Source organism: Helianthus annuus, chromosome 12 (genome assembly GCF_002127325.2).
Source record: "Helianthus annuus cultivar XRQ/B chromosome 12, HanXRQr2.0-SUNRISE, whole genome shotgun sequence".
NCBI lineage: Eukaryota > Viridiplantae > Streptophyta > Magnoliopsida > Asterales > Asteraceae > Helianthus > Helianthus annuus.
The window spans coordinates 96,859,415-96,882,769 of NC_035444.2; the positions used below are offsets into that span (position 1 = coordinate 96,859,415).

The 23,355-nt window shown below is 38.7% G+C and overlaps 1 pseudogene; it reads left to right on the forward strand.

The window, feature by feature from the left end:
* Positions 1–6,905: 6,905 nt before the first annotated feature.
* Positions 6,906–22,916, forward strand: LOC110895560 (annotated as a pseudogene).
* The last annotated feature ends 439 nt before the right edge of the window (positions 22,917–23,355 follow it).

Sequence of the window (23,355 nt, forward strand, 5' to 3'; positions counted from 1 at the left end):
TCGGCGCCTAGGCGCTAATTGGTGACTTATCGCCTAAATTTATCCAAGTTGGTCAAAAAAATCGGTCAAAGTCGGTAAAAGTCGGACAAAATCGGTAAAAGTCAGTCAAAATCGGACTAATCGGGCCCATGTTTTTGACCCAATAAACCAAAGTTTTGAAACCTGACCCCAAGTTTAGACTTTCAAACAGTTGAGGGTATTTGACTTTCATTTCTTCTTCTACCTCCCAAGTTTTCTCGGGTCCTTTCTGACATTCCCACTGGACCAACATTTGGGGAATTATCTTCTTTCTTAGTTTTCTTTCTTGAAAGTCAAGAATCTTTATTGGTGTTTCCGTGAAGTTCAGTTTGTTATCTACGTCTTCTAATGGCCTTGATTAAGTTGGATCTGCCAAACACTTCCTTAAGTTGTATACATGAAATACATCATGTATACCAGCCATTTCTTCTAGCAACTTTAGCTGATTAGCTACTTGTCCAATTTATTTAACGCTTTTTAATTAGTCCAGCAAACGTTAGATTTGATTTTCCTTTCTTGTGTTTATTTTCGATCCACTTGTGGATCTTTATACATTTCCGCCTGTATAATATTTCAGACATTATAATTTGTAATAGTGTTTTAATTCTAACGACTTCCGCTGTGTTATTTATTTATCTGTACCAATCTCGTCATGTACCCCAAGTCAGGGCCTACCGTGGAATACAGGGTGTGATAATCATATACGAATATGAAGACAAAAGAGAAGTCATGAGAAAGAACGGTTGAGAAGAAAGTTGTTTATCAAACAGCTGCGACACTAAATCCGTTTTGGAAGGCTAAGGTTTTAAATGACCTAGTTGAAATTTCAGAATTGTTTGACGATAAGCGGGACTAGGAATGGACTGGTGTTTCCTATGTCAATGAATTTGGTCAACTCATATCCAATATAGATTTGGTTCCAATTCGAAACTAAATAAGTTCATTTACGTGTGTAGGGTAACCAAGCTGTGAACAAATGTATATTCAAATGTAGTGGTTGATTGTGCAAAGGTTAAAGAAGTGAAATTCGTTTTTGGGTTAATATGGAAGATTCTTATTTTCGACTTTGAAAAGAAGTTTTAGATTTTAGGGGGGTATAAATTTAAGTTCAAAATTTCTGTAAAATTTAAAAACATCGTTTCAAAATCATTTCAGATTGATAAATTTCAAAAAGCCAAATACATTAGAAAATTATCAAAATGTTAAAAACATTGAAAACTTATAAAACGAGATTATAGTCGCGAAAAGAGAAAATGATAGTAAATCAGTAGACTATCAGTGCATGCTAAAGACTTTTATGTTTAAAAGTTTTAAACGGTGTTACTAAAGATGTGTCGGTAGGCTTAGCTAAACTCATAGTTTTGCAAAAACGATACAAACTAAAAAAAAGCCTAGTTCTAGTGGGAAACACAATTGGGAGCATAATATTAGGTTTGTCCTTCGTGACTGTGTACCTACTCGGTAATCGCTGAATGCTGCAAAGCATAAAAACCGGCCAGTTTGAGAACTTTCACAGTTAACTAAAAAATCAATGTGATTATGTTTTCATTTTCAAAAGATGTATACTTGTTTTATTTCATTATTTTTTTTAAGCATTGGGCATCCTCTATGTATACGAAAGTATTGAACTAGATTTTAGTGTCTAAACGTTTCTCAAAACTTTTATACGTTATTTTACTTGGTGTTTCATTTAAATCTTGGATCATCTCAGCGTATATGAGAATATCGAACTGGTGGTTACGATTTAAACGATTTCAACTAGTTTTTATTTCTTCTTTGGTTTAAACATTGGACTTTTTGCGTATTGAAAGATTGAGCTAATTGTTAATGTTTAAACATTCTGCATTATTATTGCACATACCATAGTTGAAGATGTTTAAAGGCATTATTTTGGTCTGTGTATTATTACATGATGAGCGGATATGCTAACATTGTGGGGTCCATCAGAACATAGTGAAAAATTAATGTACCTTAACGTATCGGTGAACACTACGATAGTTTTAGATTGAGTCTAAGTGGATAATCCATATCCACAATCCACGTGAATTATTTAAACTGAATGTTTCTTAGACCAATGGTGCAAATAATATGTCCCATAAACAGATATGATCCTCTGACACATTTTCTCATAAAAATATGAACTGTAAATATTACATTTAGTATTTTTTACATTTCTACATGCAATATTCAAAATCTAAAAAGATTTTCTTTCAAAATACAAAAAGATTTTCTTTCAAAATCCAATTTTTTTTTCAAAATCTTCCATGGAAACCTGGTAATGTTAGATGTGAGCTGAGAGTTCAGGATCTGGCAGGTTGCGATAGAAGTTTGGGTAGAAAAGAACGAATTCAGTTGAATATGATAAAGAACGGAGTAGAAGCAGAAGAATTAGCCATAAGTTGAAAGCATCATTCATACCAAAAGAGTATACATCTTTTACAAGCTTGAGAAAAAATTTCCCCAGCATCTCCCCTCTGGGAACTCCAAAGCTTAACAAATTTTAACACATGAATCTATTTATAGGCATGATTCATCCGTGCAGATGAGTCTCGTCTGTACGGACCACTTCTAAGCACCAAATCTCATGTGTTCGTATCTAACTCTCATCTATACAATATTCAATACATGCTCTATCTAGCCTATTCGCACAGTGACGGACACACAGAATATGCACTAACAAGAGCATCATTCAAGGGGAAGATTGAGGTTTCACTTGAAGATGGGTTAAGTCAGAGTTTACAAGGCTTGTGATTAATCAACAAATAAGATCAAACCAATTTTATATTGTATGTAAAGATAAACAATCACAAACAAGAAATCATCATCAACATCTATTTTTCATTAAAGATTCAATTGATTATAAAATGTTTTACAGAAGATTTATTTTACAGACTCCCTCTTAGAATGATTACTAAACAATTATGTTCATACAAAAGAAAAGGCGATGTGTAGTGATGAATAGATCTCTAATAGGTAACATATTTATACTAAGTACGAAAGTTATATTTGTGATTGGCTGACATCACCCTAATAGTGACATCTAACATTCCTAACAGAAAAGATTCCACAGATATTGCAGACATCTGTGTAAATCAAACAACTGATCTAACTGTGCTAAACATTGTTAAAAAGAAAATACTGTTACATTGGAAAGCAACTGTTAAGCTATCCTTTGTTGCTTTTTCTAAACATCTTTTTTGCCAGACAGATGTTTGGTCTTCTTCATTAGACCTTTGCTTCAACAGACTTTAGGACTTGAACAAACCTTGTTTCTTCATGAACAACGGTTCTAAGGCTTTAAACGGACATTTGCTGGTCTTCAAGAGATGCTCTGATTTAGGTGTTCAAGATTCACTATCTTTGGGACGAATTGAATCTGGTTCAAACTTCTATTTATTATTTCTTGATCACTTGATCATGTTTTGGCTTTTGAATATCATTTATTTGTTCTATTGTAGGTCCAACAAGATGTTATCCAAGACAGATCAAGACTTAAAATCCCAGATTTCGCTATGTCCAACAGGAGACTGTTAGTGTACTTTTGTATGTCCATAGTTATAAATCTAAATGTACATAACGTGTAACCGACTTAAGTCAGTAAGTCTTCCAGACAGAGTTTTCACTAGGGTTTGGCCCAGAGGTTTCGGTAGGTTTCGTTAAGTTGTAGGTGTATCACACATCATTATGATTGATGTATGATATGATGATTTCACCAAGCTTTTCACAACCTACAAGGCATGGCAATGATGACATTATTTAGATGGACGCATGTATGGAGTAACGCGCATGGAAGTGGAAACGTAGGAGTCCTACGTAAGAGTAAAAAGCACAGAACTCATGCACATCGGACACTCCTACGTGGATTCTTAAACTCTATATATATGGTCATACGCTAAGAACTTCTTATAATTTCCGAAACCGAGCACAAGAGAGCTTATTAGAAAGACGTTGTTTTGTGTCGAAACTCGATCCAGATCTTGTTTGAATCGTAATAAAACTTCAACTGTTTATATTTGCTTACGTGTGCATGATTACGGTTCTGTTTAACGGATTCCGCATGTTAAACCGGATGAAACGCGGATCTTGTGTTCTTCGGTGAACTGCTCCTGAACTTACAGTTTTTAGGGTTTAAGGTGTATGCATGCTTGTATATGATATCAATACTTTTGATTCAACATTTCAAAGAAAATATAATCTCAATGTATGGCTTTGTTTTGAATTATATAAACGTGTATTCGTGATTGTTTACGTATCATGCAAGAATAATTAGTTAAAGAATTATATGTGGAAAAAAAATATGAGTTACATTACAATGGAAAACAATTGAACAATACGAAACGTTACATTAATCGCTAAAACAAATATTCAAACGATGTGGTTGAATCGTTTAATCTCAATCGCAAAAACAAACTTCCAAACTATTTAATTTGATCGTTAGGACAACAACTATAACGAAAAGGTTGATTCGCTAAAAGAATTCGAAGGATCTAATAAAATGGTTTATAAAATCACTAAAATACTACTCTAATCTATAAGACCTGATTGTTTAAATTCCCTTACTTAATCACTAAGACATACAAACGATAACGCTCAATTGTTTCTAAAATCTTAAACCATGACATTCAGTCACTCACTAAATTTGAACGTGATCTCTCCGTCGCTAAAGATTTTTTGGGATTAAGCTTGACTGGATAACAACAGTTCAAACGATTAGGATCCAAAATTAACGTAGAACACAGTCAACTGTTTCGAAGAATAACATTGACTGAAAGTTGATCGGAAATACGCAAAACTGACCAACTATCAACCAAAACCAACCGATAACTAATGAATCTATACACTTGAAATCACAAATCTAACAAACCTATACAATCAATTTCAATAAACAAACACATTTTTGGATACAACCAAAACCACAGATAAGGGCACTATAATTGTTAAAAGAGTAAATTACAGGTTTTGTCCTTTATGTTTACGTCAAATTGCAGGCGCTGTCCTTTAGCGTAAAAGTTGACAAGTTATGTACTTAATGTTTCAAAATCTTGCACGTTACATCCTTTAGCCCTAACTCAGTTAGATTTTTTAGTTAAATATGGTCATGTGCCTTATACACAAGGGTATTCTTGTCATTTTATATTCATATGGACTATTGAGTAAATAAATTATAACAACGGACTATTTGTGTAAAATTTAAAAAGTAAAAACCTTTAATCTAATCGCTCTCTCTCTCTAAACTCATCTCTCTCTGTTCTTGATAGATCGCCTGATCTTGCTCTGCCCTGTGCCAGTTGGCCGTGTCTCTCCCTCTCCCCATTTTTTTGAATGATAACTGCCTTTTTAGTCTATTTTATGTATGTCGGCTTCTCTCTTTCTCTTTCTAAACTCTCCATCACTCCGACGGCCACCTGAAACCTCTCTCCGACGTCCACCATCGCAAACCTACATACACAATCTCATTAGTTTTCGTTTTCAACAAAATCCCCTAATAACTGCCTTTCGTTTTCATTAGTCTCTATCTGATTCACAAGTGGCCCTCATGTTTATAAACCCCTGTTTGTGTAAAACAAACCCAACGGCCACCTGAAATACGGCAGTGGAAGAAGAAGTTGCGGTGGATGTCAGTACAAATCAGATAGAGACCAGTCAAATCCCAAAGGGGCAAAGACATAAATTGCTCAAACACCTCAAGCAAACAAAATTTTGGACAAGATTACAGGGAAACTGCATATAAGTAAGCAAATAAAATTAATCTTTTCAACCCAATAAAAAGTGCAGAGAGTGATTCAGCCATGTGGATTCACCTATTAACATTTTCCAATATGGAAAGTAAGTAAAAGTGGAACACGCTTTTGTTAAAGAATCTATATTCGTACGGTCAAACAAAATAGATTAGGTCATTACAATTACAATTAAAGAATCTAATCCCCACCATCCACTTAAATACTTCATCTTTTCTTTGCAAATTCAAGTAATTATATTGTGGAGTCTCAGAAACTGTTATGGACGCGGTGTAGAGGGGAAGAGTGGTGGTGGTGTGAGGAGGTTCTGGTGGTGGTGATGGAATCTGTAAAGAAAGAGAGAGATGGAATAGAAAGAGAAAGAGGGTTTATTAGAGAGAGAAAGAGATGGAATATATACTATTTTCATTTTCTTAAAGGATATTTTTTAAAGAATAAGTTAAAAGGACAATTATACCGTTATGTGCATCTGATTTAACAGCAAAAGTAAGTTAATTGAGTTAGGGTTAAAGGACATACCGTGTAAGATTTTGAAACAATAAGTACAAAATTCATCAATTTTAAAGACAAAGGACACCGCCTGAAATTTGTTATATAAATAAAGGACAAACTTGTAATTCACTCTTGTTAAAATGTTATATATTTTTTATATATAATTTATTATAAAAGAAAAGCCAACAAAATGAATATTTGGTGCAATGGAAAGAGTCCTTGTCTATGAAATCAAAGATTTTCTTTCATGATTAATACATATTCATCAAGTACAAATATGTAACATTAATTTGTAGTAATAGATCGAAGTGACAACTGGAATATAGTATATCCACAGGTTTTCTTATATATTAGCTTGGTTTGTAAGTGAGACATTCAAAATAAAAAATAAAAAAATGATACAATAAAAAATTTCATGGTATTACAGAAAAGGAACAAGTCCTTACGACAAAGGAAAGGTTTTGAATAATAGATGAAAATTATCTCTTTCTTGGCACTCTAAAGTTGCACACCAACAACAGTAGCTAGATGGTCAACTTTAAAATATCTTTTATCATCCTTTGACTCAACCTGGCCAGCCTATATATAATATATATCTATCCAAGTTTCAGTGCATGCAGTAACAAAAGCATTCAGCTTCTTGCAAGTGAGATCGAGATGGGTGGTTTTCTGAGAATACTAGTTGCGACAACTTTACTTCTTCTTTCGGTGTATTCTGTTGCTGGCACCACCAGGAGCTACGAGTTTAACGTATGTTGCATGCCATATCTAAAATGTTAGCTCTTTTAATTTTCTTTAACATCTGGATATAAAATACGTACACTTGTGCAGATCCAGCTGCAAAATGTGACAAGACTTTGCCACACGAGGAACATGGTGACAGTGAACGGGAAATTTCCAGGTCCACGTATTGTAGCTACGGAGGGTGACCGCTTGCTTATCAAAGTTAACAACCACGTCTCCAATAATATTAGAATCCATTGGTACAAGAGCTGCATGTTTCATTATATATATATTTTGTATTTCTATTAGATGCATGTGATAAATATTAATGTCCCATGCAGGCATGGTATTCGTCAGCTACGGAGTGGATGGGCAGACGGGCCGCTTACATAACACAATGCCCCATTCAAACGGGACAGAGTTATGTGTACAACTATACGGTGGTTGGACAAAGAGGAACTTTGTTTTGGCATGCACATATATCATGGCTACGAGCGAGTCTCTATGGCCCTCTTATCATTCTCCCAAAGCTTAATGTCCCATACCCTTTTTCAAAGCCCTATAAAGAAGTTCCCATCATCTTTGGTAAAATTACTTCTCTGTGATTGATATCTCATGTTTGTAAAGTTGCATAGGCTGAGAACCTTTATGTCTGCAGGGGAGTGGTTTAATACTAATCCAGAAGCCATAATTGCCCAAGCAACTGTGACAACCCTCACAAAACCAGGTATCCGTACGATTTAACTAATAATTAATTGCTGCTTAATTACTGTGCTTACTTGAAATTACTGATGAACTGCTACTTGATTCCTGATACTTGTACATATCTGCATCATACTTTGATTTCCGTTACTACATTATTTACATACTGAACTCTAGTGACAAACATGATGCACAAAAGCACAGTAGCACTATGAACGGATAACCTATTGAACATGCTGATAAAGCCAGCATCAGGCAGATACTACCTCTAAGGCCTGTATGAGCCAGAAATATTTTACTACACCCATAGTGAGTGTAGGGATGCAAGGGTTGTAGAACTGCGTCTCTAGGAATAAGATACAGTGATCGGATGTGCCTAAAACATACACTGAGCACAAAACACAGCACTTTAATTTACAATTCAGCTTCTAGCTAGCTAATAAAGTGCCAAAGCATGAGAAAAATATTACTAGACACTTTCCAAAGTGTCGGGAATAAGTTGTGTCACAAAAAAATGGTATTAACGACACTTTAAAGCTTTATTAAGCGCTTTAACGGATTACTATCCAACCGAACAACCGGACTATGCCCGGAACATGAAAATATTGACATTAACATTATTGATCTTTTTCTGAGCCAGTTAGGGTCCCTGAACACCCTAACACCCGCTTTAAAACACAACACGCAACTAACCGAGTTAACTACTTAACTAACCTATTTATCTTAACTAGTATCTAACCAATTCAGTTGCAAACGAACTAGAACCCCCCCCCCCTTGGGCCGATCGGTCACCATGTGACTAGACATGTACCACTTTTGATTATTATAATAGCTAGTGTCTAATATCTAGATGACAAGGGATCCATTGGTTATTAAACCACACTTTTGTCTATAAGAACATGTAAATGCACATTAAGCTCATTCACAACTCATCACCACAAAACTACTCTCCCTCTTGCTCTCTAAGTCTCGGCCGAACACACCCCTCCCCCTACATCCATTTTTCGGTTGCCATCTCCTCATTCCAAGATCATACAAACATCAAGGGTCACGTATTAGGAAGCTTGGTGCACTCGGAGCTCGAAGGACCTCTTTCCCTAGCTTTTATCCACCTCATTTGCGCGTAGATTCTTCCCTAGCCTCGAGCTAGAGGTATGATGCTTATAACACTATCTTGAACTAATCTAAAGCGGTTAATATGTGGTGTGACGGTTAAAACTCGGAATCTTACAAAATGAAGCATTAAAGTCTACTAAAAACATGAAAAATGATGGTTAAAAGCTCACTAGTTGTGTAAATGTTGTAGTAATTGAAATTTGTGATTATTTAGACCCGATCTATGTTGTGGTAACTCGGATCATCGTTTAACCCGGTTTGGTCATGATCACGAATCATGACATAAGGTTGTTATGAATAGAACAAGGGTTAGAAGGTGAAACTCTACCACACGGGAATCATGAACTTGTGTAAAAGTGTTTTACTTGTGGAATAGTGTTTAAAACTAGCAGATCTACGTATCTGCAAGTGGTATTTTCAAAAGACCGACTGTCAAAGAAATCATGTTTTCTAAAAATGGATCTTATACTAACAAGCATGATTTTTATAAACCACAAGTGTGTAAACACTTGCGAAATGAAAAGTTTCGACAAAATAACAATCTTTGTAAAAGATGACGAGAAGTTGTAAAGATGGATTTACTCTAAAAACGAGGTTTTTACGAGATCAAATTACTTTATATAAAGATCCACAAAATATTATGGGATTTACACTATAGTTTCGGAAAAACTACAAGTTCATGTGATTTATGCGATTTACATACTTGTCGACTAGTTTGATGTGTCGGAAATTGTTTGATTGAATAAAGAAGTTGTTGAAATTGATCTAGTAAAAGAAAATGATACGCTTGAAAGCGTGGCCACCTCCAGTTACAGAGGAAACTCTGGCGAAATTTTTCTAAAAACCTAACACTTAAAATTATTTACACTACAAGTGTTAGAATTATTTTTTTGACATGTTTTCGAAATATAAATTTCGCCATGACTTTATTTACAAAATATCGGAGGTGGGATTTTCACAAAACTAAACGTGTTAAATATATGTTTAGTAAATATATTTTCACCACACTGTTTATGATTATTTTGTGAAAATACATAAATATTATTTTTAGAGTAAAAATAATATTTTCGAACGTTAACAGATCCAAAATAATACGAACGCCTCTACAATAACTATATAAGTTACACTGGTAATATTTATTACCACTCGAATGATAAAACGTAACTTACGCATTATACGGAAATATTTATGAACGCGTATTTTATCAACGTATTATTTTTGGGGAAAATTATGTGAAATGAAAATATAATATTTTTGAGAAAAATATTTATATTTTGGATTTGGAAATAAATATATATATATATTAAGTGAGACTTAATGATATAATTCAAACGCACATGTATTAAATCCCCCATCCTTGGGAAGGAGATTAACTACCAAGTATATACGAAAAGTAAACCCGAAATAGTTGTCTAACTATTTCCCAAAAACTTAAACTATAAAGCTAAGGCACGGCCGTCCGTCTAATAGAGTTAGCACATGTAGGTCGTTGCACAGCTGCCCGATTGGAGTATACTTGGTAGAGACGCACCGACAGTGAGTTCATGTCCCCCTTTTTCTCTTAACTGTTTTCAGTTTTCTAAACTACGGGGGTGAAATACATGTTACATACAGCTACGGACAATTATGAATGGTATGGTCAGCTAAGGAAGGAACTGTTAGGTTATGTGATTGGGTAGGCGAAATCTTAAGAACATTAGTCCTTGTAGTACGATCGAGGGATAGAAGTGATAGGCCTATTTGAGCATAACAAACCCCACCCATGAGCCCTAAGGTTGGACCATGCGGTGACCTTGACTTAACACCACCCATGCGCCCTAAGGTTGGACCATGTGGTGACCTTGTCTTAACACCACCCATGCGCCCTAAGGTTGGACCATGTGGTGACCTTGTCCTATCCCCTCCCATGCGCCGGCAGGTTGGACCATGTGGTTACACATTAACTGATATGTTTCCTTGTTTGCTTTCATACCAGAGTTCACAAAACATTCATACTCACAATGATTATAAAGGTTTATCCGCGCGCACATACTAAACACATGAACTCGCTCAACATTTTTGTTGATTTTTCAACTTACATGTATTTCAGGGAATAAAAGGATCTGGCGCGGTATGACACGTTTTCCCGCTGCACTAGTTACGAGGTCATCCGGGTTTGGGGAATGTGACTCTTTCCTGGACAAGTCACAGCCCTTAAACTGTGTTTATGTCATGTTGATGTTTGTGTTTGTTAAGACGATGTTGTTGTATTTGGTTTTTTTTAAAAACTTAATTAAATGGATGATCTTGCATGGTTTTATTTCATATAGCTTTGTTATGATTAAGCTATGGTATTTAGAAGTCACACCAAATTAACCACGCTTCCGCAAAGCCAGGGTGTGACAGCTTGGTATCAGAGCTCTGATCATAGCGAACTAGGATTCCTTCTCGAGTCTAGACTATGATCACTAGGGCTCTCACGAAAACATTTTTACTGCATACCACTTAAGTCCAGATCCAAAACCTTTTTATAAACAAATGTTGAGCACATTTTATTTATTATTTTTAGGCTCAGTCTTGGAGGCCGAGGCTCGATCTTAGAGATCGAGGTAGATGGCTAGTGAGACTAGGAAGAGTAGGCTCAGTCATGGAGGCTGAGGCTCGGTCTTGGGGGCCGAGGCTCGATCTGAGAGGTCGAGGTAGATGATAGAGCAGCCTGGGAGGCTGGGAGGAATTTGGCTAGTGGGACTAGGAATATCAGTCTGGGAGGCTGGGAGGCTAGTGGGACTAGGAGAATTATTTGATTGCTTATTGCTGACTAACATGTTTATATGTTGATGTGATTGTTATACGTATATGTGTTTATGTTACAAACGTCATGCTTTCATCATGTACAAGAAAGATGGACACTACGAATCCCATGGCCATAGCATTAGACGACATAGTTCATCGGAGCACGAGGTGCACATTTCCGATACTACCGGCACAGACAATGACGACATTCGGCCCTTTGCGCTGCCTGAAGTCGTATCAGAGCCTACTGATGGCCATCTTGTTGGGAATTTGCCACTCGCGGTGATCCCTGCTCCTGTGCCCCTTGCCGCTTATCCCATTGTTGATATGCCCCTGACATGGCCTCTGTCGACGATAACGATCTACTAGAGGAGGACCCATTCGAGGGCGAGGCCCTATTGCTGCTGGTATTAGCCTACTGCTTGCGGACGCTTCTGCGGGGGAAACTCATGCCCATTCCCCTGTCCCAGACTCATTGAGTTTCCGACATCCGCATTTTCGCATATACAGGGAGTGCAGCACCATTCACACGATGCCGACCCTGATACGGCATCATTAGCTGCACCGTTTCCTGCACACAGCTTTGAGCTTGATCACAGTATTGAGGGTGATCCTGTTCTTCAACATGGTTTTGATCCAGACCATGACCTTGAGTTCATACACTTAGACCAGCCCTTGGAGGATCCTGCAACCCCCCTGTGATGGTTGATCCAGCTGATTTTTGAGATGGAGTTTGTTGATCCGGAGCCAGCCATGGCCCTGAGCCAGGCGTTGCTCTTGACCCCGCATTGGAGCATGACCCTGTTCATGCCAATGCACCTGCTGTTGCTCCTTGGTTGATCATCTGCTTGGACGAGAGACAATGTGGGGTAACTGTGCAAGATAATTTATTATTATGGGGGCCCACGTAATAACGAATTGTAGTGCACATAAATTCTGGTGGACTCTGCGAGTCAAGCTAATGAAAACCAATGTAGCAGGAAATAACTAATGACCAAGGTGATGTAGCCTCGAGTTCATTCTATTACAAGCATCAAACCAAATTGGCAAGCCTATGTAAAGGCTCAGAAATTTATTTTCCCCACCCATACATTGAGTACATTTACGTGTAAAATTGGGTGATTACATGATGGCTTATGGTGCCATGTATCTCATAGACAATTGGAATGTTGTCTAACCCGCTTCATGCCATTTCGGCAGAAGAGAATGCCACTCAGGCGTGACACAAACACCAATACGTTGCCAAGGATAGAAGCCGAGCTGCGAAAACGCAACTCATAGGCAATTACACGACATGAATCTCTCCGCTTTAGGCACAGCGATGGCACTACTGGAAATAACCCCCCCAACTGACCACACCTATAAGCAGTTCCTGAACTGCAAGCCTTTGAACTTCGAAGAAACAGTAAACGCCATTGCATTTGTTCGTTGGTCCGAAAAGATTGACTCCATTCTAAGAATGACTAACTGTTCACCCCAACAGAGTGTTACCTTTACCTCGGGGTCATTTCTAGATGGCACACTCTCATGATAGGATCTTCAGATTCAGACCCTTGGTACAGATGCTGCTTATGCACTGAGCTGGGACGAGACTCAAGGAAATGATTAAGGAGAAATATGGTTCTAAGACTGGAATAACAGAAGCTTGAGATGGAGTCCTGGAATTTGAAAATGGACGAACCAGAGATTCCTGAACATGTCCAGCAATCGCACGACTTGCCTAGGGTCGTCACCTTTTAAGTCATTGATGTTGTATGATACAGTTGGGTACCTGTAAACCTTACATTCTGGTCTTGATTTGTGGCAATGCAATCGCAGTGATCTATTGTTTATGTTCTATGACATGAGATGTTATATGATTGATTTATTTATAACATGAGATGTTATGTGTTGATATTGTTATATACTTACGTACACTTTACTTACTATGACCTGACCCATACGATCATCATTTAGAAGATGCCTCCAAGACGGGATGTACGCATACCCACCAACGAGGCGGAACTTCAGGGAATCATTGCTGCAGTCATCGCACAATACGAGGCCATCACTCCGAGCGCAACGGAGGTACCTCAGGAAATAACCCACCCAACGGCTGCACCTACAAGCAGTTCATAGGCTGCCAGCCTCTACATTTCGACGGCACTGGGGGTGCCGTAGCCTTCGTACGCTGGATTGAGAAGACGGAAACTGTTTTGCGTGCGAGCAAATGCGCCCCAAGAGATCAGGTCACGTACATTTCCGGGATGTTCCGAGATGGGGCTCTGTCATGGTGGAAACTTCAGGTTCAGACAATGGGCGAGGCTGCTGCGTATGCTCTATCATGGGACGAGCTGAAAAAGCTAATGCATAAAAAGTACTGTTCAAGAACAGAAAGCCAGAAGGTAGAAACTGAGTTCTGGAACTTGAAGATGGAAGGTCCAAAAATAGCTGAGTATGTGGAGAAGTTCCAAGTTCTATCGCGTATCGTTCTTTACATGGTAGATCCGGAGTTTAAAAGGATTGAGCGTTTCATTTGGGGATTGGCACCCCAAATCATGAGCATGGTAACGGCATCAAAGCCTGCAACAATCTCTGAGGCCATCAATCTAAGTGTAGCCCTGACGGAAGAGGCAATCAGGATGAACAAATTTTCAGCCTCTGAGGAGAAGAAGGAGACTCATGTAGAGTCATCTGGGGACAACAAGAGGAAGTTGGCGAATTTCAAACAGGGTACCCAGTCGAGTAGCGACGACAAGACCAAAAAGAGAAAAGAGTACACGGGTATCCTACCAAAGTGCGACAACTGTCGACGTCACCATAACGGGCGGTGTAGATATGGAAAATGTGGTAACTGTGGCAAGGTGGGACATGTCAAGGAAACGTGTCGGCAAGGTACTGAACATGGAAATAGAGGTCAAGATGGTAACGAAAATCGCGGAGGAAATAACGACGACGACAACTATCAAGGCAGGGATGGTGACGATCAAGGCTGTGGCCAAGCATGTTTTAATTGCGGTGATGTGGGGCATTTCAGGAAGTATTGCCCTAAGAACACTCAGGCACGTGGATGAAAGTTCAACAGCGGGGATAGAATCCAAGCGTGGATATCGGTACGTCTCATAATAGTCAATGTTACGCTCTATTTGACAGTATTGTCAAATTTTAGCTTCAGAAAATATAGTTGTTTTAGTAGTAAGTAACCTAGATACCCAGTTCTCGATAGAACAAGCCTAACGGAAGCTTCGATGTGATAATTGGGATGGACTGGTTGTCGAACAACCCAGCGGAGATTGTCATCCGCACCCCGACGACGAACGGAGAAATGATTGTGATTCATGGAGCAGGATACGCTCCTACGGATCATCAGGCAAAGAAGACACAAAAATTTTCGCACAAAGGATGTGTTGCATTCTTGGCTCATGTCGTGGAAAAAGAAGCCGAAGAACCAAAACCCGAAGATATCCCTGTGATTGGAGAATACCCCGAAGTCTTCCTCGAAGACTTGCCGGAATCGTCTCCTCAACGATTAGTCGAATCCCGCGTCAATTTAATTCCAGGCACTGCACCCGTAGTCAATGCATCGTAGCGACTTACATTTTCGGAGATGCAAGGATTGACAGAGAAGTTTTAGCAATGGATAGAGAAGGAAGATAACAGACCAAAATTCCCTTTTGGGGTAACCCCATTACTACTCGTCAAAAAGAAGGATGATGATTTTCAAATAAACATCATCTACCGGGAGCTGAACAAGCTGACGATCAAGAATAGATACCCTCTGCCAAGAATTGATGATCTGTTTGATCAACTGCAAGGTTCAAGCTTTTACTCAAAGATCGACTTGCGATCTGGATACCATCAGTTAAGGATACAAGAGGAGAGTATCCCAAAGACAGCTTTCAGAACTCGTTATGGGCACTACGAGTTTCTGGTTATGCCGTTTGGGTTGACAAACGCACCTGCAGTATTCATGGATCTAATGAATTGAGTTTGTAAGCCGTACTTGGATAAGTTCGTGATTGTATTCATCTATGATATTTTGATTTATTCAAAGACGAAGGCTGAGCATGAGCAGCATTTGAGAGCCATTCTGGAGCTGCTAAAGAAGGAATAGTTGTATGCCAAGTTCTCTAAGTGTGAGTTTTGGCTACGAGGGGTGCAATTCCTTGGGCACATGGTAAATGGAGATGGAATCCACGTGAATCCAACCAAGATCGAGGCGATCAAGGATTGTGAAACGCCAAAGATACCAACCGAGATTCGGCAATTCTTGGGTTTGGCTGGCTATTACCGAAGATTCATTGAGAGATTTTCAAAGATCGCTTAACCATTAACGCTACTCACACAGAAGGACAAGAAGTTTGATTGGGGAATCAAACAGGAAGAAGCGTTTCAAATATTGAAAGATAAGCTTTGCAACGCGCCAATCTTAGCACTACCGGAAGGTACAGATGATTTTGTGGTATATTGCGACACTTCGCGTCAAGGATTGGGTTGCGTGTTGATGCAACGCCAAAAAGTTATTGCTTACGCGTCACGTCAGCTGAAGGTACATGAAAAGAACTATACCACACATGAATTGGAGCTTGGCGCAATAATTTTTGCTTTAAAGATCTGGAGACACTACCTTTATGGTACGAAGTGTACAATTTTCACAGATCACAAGAGCCTACAACATATATTCAACCAGAAGGAGTTGAATATGAGGCAAAGACGATGCGTCGAGTTGTTGAACGACTACGACTGCGAGATAAAGTATCATCCAGGGAAGGCGAACGTGGTCGCCGATGCCCTAAGTCGAAAGGAAAGGATCAAGCCCATAAGGGTTAGGGCTTTGGAGATGGTTATTCGAACCGATTTTCCTCTACGCATTCGTGCCGCGCAGAAAGAAGCTCTCAAGGAAAGAAACCTTGAAGAAGAGTATCTCCGTGGGATGGAGAAGTTATTGGTACCAAACAAGGAAGGAACGTTGTGTTTTGAGAAAAGGATTTGGGTTCCTTTGTTTGGAGGTTTAAGGAAGGTTATCTTCGATGAAGCCCACAAATCACGGTACTCTATCCATCCTGGAGCGGATAAGATGTACCATGATCTTAAGGATTATTATTGGTGGCCTAGGATGAAAGGCTATGTGGCGGTCTATGTGAGCAAATGTTTAACATGCGCTAAGGTTAAAGAGGAATACCAAAAGCCTTCAGGACTTCTGCAACAACTAGAGATTCCCAAGTGGAAGTGGGAACAAATCTCCATGGATTTTGTTACAGAATTGCCAAGAACGCCAAGAGGCCATGACACTATTTGGGTAATAGTGGATCGATTAACAAAGTCAGCACACTTTTTACATATCCGAGAAAAGGATGATACGAGCAAGCTGACTGAAATATACATAAGAGAGATTGTTATGCGCCATGGAGTACCCCTCTCAATCATCTCCGATAGAGATGGTAGGTTTGTCTCAAGGACATGGCAATCCTTCCAAGAAGCTTTTGGCTTAAAGCTGAATATGAGCACCGCGTTTCACCCGCAGACCGACGGTCAAAGCGAGCGGACGATTCAGACGTGGGAGGACATGCCGAGAGCGTGTGTATGGATTTGGGCGGTAGCTGGGATAAGCATTTACCCTTGGTTGAGTTTTCATACAACAACAGCTACCATACGAGTATTGGTGCCGCGCCATTCGAAGCTTTATATGGGCGCAAGTGCAGATCACCGCTTTGTTGGTCTGACGCAGGTGATAGACAGTTGGTTGGTCCTGATGTAGTCCAGGAAACCACAGATAAGATTGCACAGATCCGAGATCGCATCAGTGCGGCTCGTGACCGTCAGAAAGCCTACGCGGATCGAAGCAGGAAACCTCTAGAGTTTAATGTAGGTGATATGGTTTTATTGAAGGTATCACCCTGGAAGGGTGTGGCACGCTTTGGGAAGCGTGGGAAGTTAAATCCGCGGTATATTGGCCCGTTCAGGATTCTGGAAAGAATTGGGTCCGTAGCATACAAGTTGGATCTACCTGCTGAACTAAATGGAATTCACGATACATTTCACGTATCCAACCTAAAGAGAAGTCCAACGCAAGATACCGTTGTCATTCCTACCGACGAAATTCATGTTGATGACACGCTCCACTTCGTTGAAAAACCCGTTGAGGTCACGGATTGGAAAGTGAACAAGACCCGCCGGAGCAGTGTCAAGCTCGTCAAAGTTCGTTGGAATGCCAGACATGGTCCTGAATTCACCTGGAGCGTGAGGACCGAATGAAAGAGAGATACCCCCACTTATTTAAGAACCCTGCTTCTACAAGCAGAACTTAAAATTTCGGGACGAAATTTTTCTAACGGGGGGAGAATGTGACAACCCTCACAAAACCAGGTATCCGTACGATTTAACTAATAATTAATTGCTGCTTGATTACTGTGCTTACTTGAAATTACTGATGAACTGCTACTTGATTCCTGATACATGTACATATCTGCATCATACTTTGATTTCCGTCACTACATTATTTACATACTGAACTCTAGTGACAAACATGATGCACAAAAGCACAGTAGCACTATGAACGGATAACCTATTGAACATGCTGATAAAGCCAGCATCAGGCAGATACTGCCTCTAAGGCCTGTATGAGCCAGAAATATTTTACTACACCCATAGTGAGTGTAGGGATGCAAGGGTTGTAGAACTGCGTCTCTAGGAATAAGATACAGTGATCGGATGTGCCTAAAACATACACTGAGCACAAAACACAGCACTTTAATTTACAATTCAGCTTCTAGCTAGCTAATAAAGTGCCAAAGCATGAGAAAAATATTACTAGACACTTTCCAAAGTGTCGGGAATAAGTTGTGTCACAAAAAAAATGGTATTAACGACACTTTAAAGCTTTATTAAGCGCTTTAACGGATTACTATCCAACCGAACAACCGGACTATGCCCGGAACATGAAAATATTGACATTAACATTATTGATCTTTTTCTGAGCCAGTTAGGGTCCCTGAACACCCTAACACCCGCTTTAAAACACAACACGCAACTAACCGAGTTAACTACTTAACTAACCTATTTATCTTAACTAGTATCTAATCAATTCAGTTGCAAACGAACTAGAACCCCCCCCCCCTTGGGCCGATTGGTAACCATGTGACTAGACATGTACCACTTTTGATTATTATAATAGCTTGTGTCTAATATCTAGATGACAAGGGATTCATTGGTTATTAAACCACACTTTTGTCTATAAGAACATGTAAATGCACATTAAGCTCATTCACAACTCATCACCACAAAACTACTCTCCCTCTTGCTCTCTAAGTCTCGGCCGAACACACCCCTCCCCCTACATCCATTTTTCGGTTTCCATCTCCTCATTCCAAGATCATACAAACATCAAGGGTCACGTATTAGGAAGCTTGGTGCACTCGGAGCTCGAAGGACCTCTTTCCCTAGCTTTTATCCACCTCATTTGCGCGTAGATTCTTCCCTAGCCTCGAGCTAGAGGTATGATGCTTAAAACACTATCTTGAACTAATCTAAAGCGGTTAATATGTGGTGTGACGGTTAAAACTCGGAATCTTACAAAATGAAGCATTAAAGTCTACTAAAAACATGAAAAATGATGGTTAAAAGCTCACTAGTTGTGTAAATGTTGTAGTAATTGAAATTTGTGATTATTTAGACCCGATCTATGTTGTGGTAACTCGGATCATCGTTTAACCCGGTTTGGTCATGATCACGAATCATGACATAAGGTTGTTATGAATAGAACAAGGGTTAGAAGGTGAAACTCTACCACACGCGAATCATGAACTTGTGTAAAAGTGTTTTACTTGTGGAATAGTGTTTAAAACTAGCAGATCTACGTATCTGCAAGTGGTATTTTCAAAAGACCGACTGTCAAAGAAATCATGTTTTCTAAAAATGGATCTTATACTAACAAGCATGATTTTTATAAACCACAAGTGTGTAAACACTTGTGAAATGAAAAGTTTCGACAAAATAACAATCTTTGTAAAAGATGACGAGAAGTTGTAAAGATGGATTTACTCTAAAAACGAGGTTTTTACGAGATCAAATTACTTTATATAAAGATCCACAAAATATAATGGGATTTACACTATAGTTTCGGAAAAACTACAAGTTGATGTGATTTATGCGATTTACATACTTGTCGACTAGTTTCATGTGTCGGAAATTGTTTGATTGAATAAAGAAGTTGTTGAAATTGATCTAGTAAAAGAAAATGATACGCTTGAAAGCGTGGCCACCTCCAGTTACAGAGGAAACTCTGGCGAAATTTTTCTAAAAACCTAACACTTAAAATTATTTAAACTACAAGTGTTAGAATTATTTTTTTGACATGTTTTCGAAATATAAATTTCGCCATGACTTTATTTACAAAATATCGGAGGTGGGATTTTCACAAAACTAATCGTGATAAATATATGTTTAGTAAATATATTTTCACCACACTGTTTATGATTATTTTGTGAAAATACATAAATATTATTTTTAGAGTAAAAATAATATTTTCGAACGTTAACAGATCCAAAATAATACGAACGCCTCTACGATAACTATATAAGTTACACTGGTAATATTTATTACCACTTGAATGATAAAACGTAACTTACGCATTATACGGAAATATTTATGAACACGTATTTTATCAACGTGTTACTTTTGGGGAAAATTATGTGAAATGAAAATATAATATTTTTGAGAAAAATATTTATATTTTGGAATTGGAAATAAATATATATATTAAGTGAGACTTAATGATATAATTCAAACGCACATGTATTAAATCCCCCATCATTGGGAAGGAGATTAACTACCAAGTATATATGAAAAGTAAACCCGAAATAGTTGTCTAACTATTTCCAAAAAACTTAAACTATAAAGCTAAGGCACGGCCGTCCGTCTAATAGAGTTAGCACATGTAGGTCGTTGCACAGCTGCCTGATTGGAGTATACTTGGTAGAGACGCACCGACAGTGAGTTCATGTCCCCCTTTTTCTCTTAACTGTTTTCAGTTTTCTAGACTACGGGGGTGAAATACATGTTACATACAGCTACGGACAATTATGAATGGTATGGTCAGCTAAGGAAGGAACTGTTAGGTTATGTGATTGGGTAGGCGAAATCTTAAGAACATTAGTCCTCGTAGTACGATCGAGGGATAGAAGTGATAGGCCTATTTGAGCATAACAAACCCCACCCATGAGCCCTAAGGTTGGACCATGCGGTGACCTTGACTTAACACCACCCATGCGCCCTAAGGTTGGACCATGTGGCGACCTTGTCTTAACACCACCCATGCGCCCTAAGGTTGGACCATGTGGTGACCTTGTCCTATCCCCTCCCATGCGCCCGCAGGTTGGACCATGTGGTTACACATTAACTGATATGTTTCCTTGTTTGCTTTCATACCAGAGTTCACAAAACATTCATACTTACAATGATTATAAAGGTTTATCCGCGCGCACATACTAAACACATGAACTCGCTCAACATTTTTGTTGATTTTTCAGCTTACATGTATTTCAGGGAATTAAAGGATCTGGCGCGGTTTGACACGTTTTCCCGCTGCACTAGTTACGAGGTCATCCGGGTTTGGGGAATGTGACTCTTTCCTGGACAAGTCACAGCCCTTAAACTGTGTTTATGTCATGTTGATGTTTGTGTTTGTTAAGACGATGTTGTTGTATTTGTTTTTTTTTAAAAACTTAATTAAATGGATGATCTTGCATGGTTTTATTTCATATAGCTTTGTTATGGTTAAGCTATGGTATTAAGAAGTCACACCAAATTAACCACGCTTCCACAAAGCCAGGGTGTGACAGCAACACAAACTGGTGGAGGTCCAAATGTGTCTGATGCCCTATACCTTCAACGGGCTACCAGGTCCTTTGTACAACTGCTCTTCTAAAGGTATTGCATAGCTAGCATTTCATATTTATAGTACATGTCACCATATATATATATATATATATAGGTTAAAGATATATTTTTTCCCTAAAATTGGCAGATACGTTCAAACTGAAGGTTAAGCTCGGGAAGACATACCTACTTCGACTCATCAATGCAGCACTCAATGATGAACTCTTTTTTAGTATAGCAAACCACACCCTCACAGTTGTTGAAGCTGATGCCATTTACACAAAACCTTTCGACACTGAAACACTTATACTAGCTCCTGGTCAAACCACCAATGTCCTCCTTAAGAGCGAACCGAAATTTCCTGGGGCCAACTTTGTTATGTCTGCTAGACCATATGTAACTGGACAAGGAACCTTTGACAATTCCACAGTTGCTGGTATTCTTGAATATGAGTCCTCCATTCACATGAAAAATCTGCCACTCTTTAAACCAACTTTACCATCTTTAAACGACACTTCATTCGTGACACGGTTCTCAAATAGACTTCGAAGCTTGGCAAGTCCTCAGTTTCCGGCTAATATCCCACAGAAGATTGACAAGCATCTTTTTTTCACTGTAGGACTTGGTACCAGTCCTTGTGAAAAAAATAAAACTTGCCAAGGTCCAAATGGAAGTAGGTTCGCTACATCTATTAACAATGTGTCCTTTGTACAGCCAAGTGTTGCGCTTCTCCAGTCCCATTATTCCGATCAATCAAATGGTGTTTATAGTCCTTATTTCCCGATCAGCCCCTTACATTGGTTTAACTATACTGGGACTCCTCCAAATAATACCTTTGTGAGCAATGGCACAAAACTTTTGGTTCTTCCATTTAATACTACTGTTGAGTTAGTGTTGCAAGATACCAGCATTCTTGGCATTGAAAGCCACCCTCTTCATCTCCATGGCTTCAACTTCTTTGTTGTTAGTCAAGGGTTTGGAAACTATGACCCTAACAAGGACCTAAAGAACTTCAACCTTGTGGACCCTATTGAAAGAAACACGGTTGGGGTCCCTACCGGCGGGTGGGTTGCTATACGATTTCTTGCAGATAACCCAGGTTTGTTAATTAATGCACGCCTGTTTCTTAGCGTAGGTATACACAAGATATATTATGTGTTTTCATTGATATCTTTTACGTGTTGAGCAGGGGTATGGTTCATGCATTGCCATTTAGAAGTTCATACAAGTTGGGGCTTGAAGATGGCTTGGCTAGTCTTGGACGGAGAACTTCCAAACCAAAAGCTTTTACCTCCACCGGCTGATCTTCCAAAGTGCTAAACTTTCTTTTTGGCAGCTTCACTTCAATTTCTTTTTTTATTTTCGCATTCAATTTTATCGGATACGTATTGAAATTGCTTCCCTAACAGTTGACTAGCAACGAGAAGAAGGCTTTTGCTGTTGTTAAATTGTTATAAATATATCAGGAAACATCCTTAATAAATTTGACTCTTCCTTGCACGTCTTAGTCTTAATCCGTAGAACGTAACTAGCATTTAAAAGGCACACTCTAATATATATATATTCATTATGTTATTACACCAAGACCCGTTAACAGCTAATTATACTGTATCCAACATTGTTTGATGATATTAAATTTTCTTGCTAAATAACTGAAATTGAAAAGCGGGTGCGATATGTATACAGATTTATAAGTTTTAAACGGACTCTCACACCATCCATAGTTAAATAGTTTCCTTTGTTTGACATATTCAAAAACCTACGATTGCCATCTAACACATTTGCCTATATTAATGAACGGTATTGGGTTGAAAAAATGTTAATGGCCGATGATGGGCTATATTAGCCTTAACCGAAAGATATTGGTTCTAATTAATCTAAACATACCAACGTTGGCCGGCCCAACTAAATGTCAATACATACTTGCCGACATTGATCA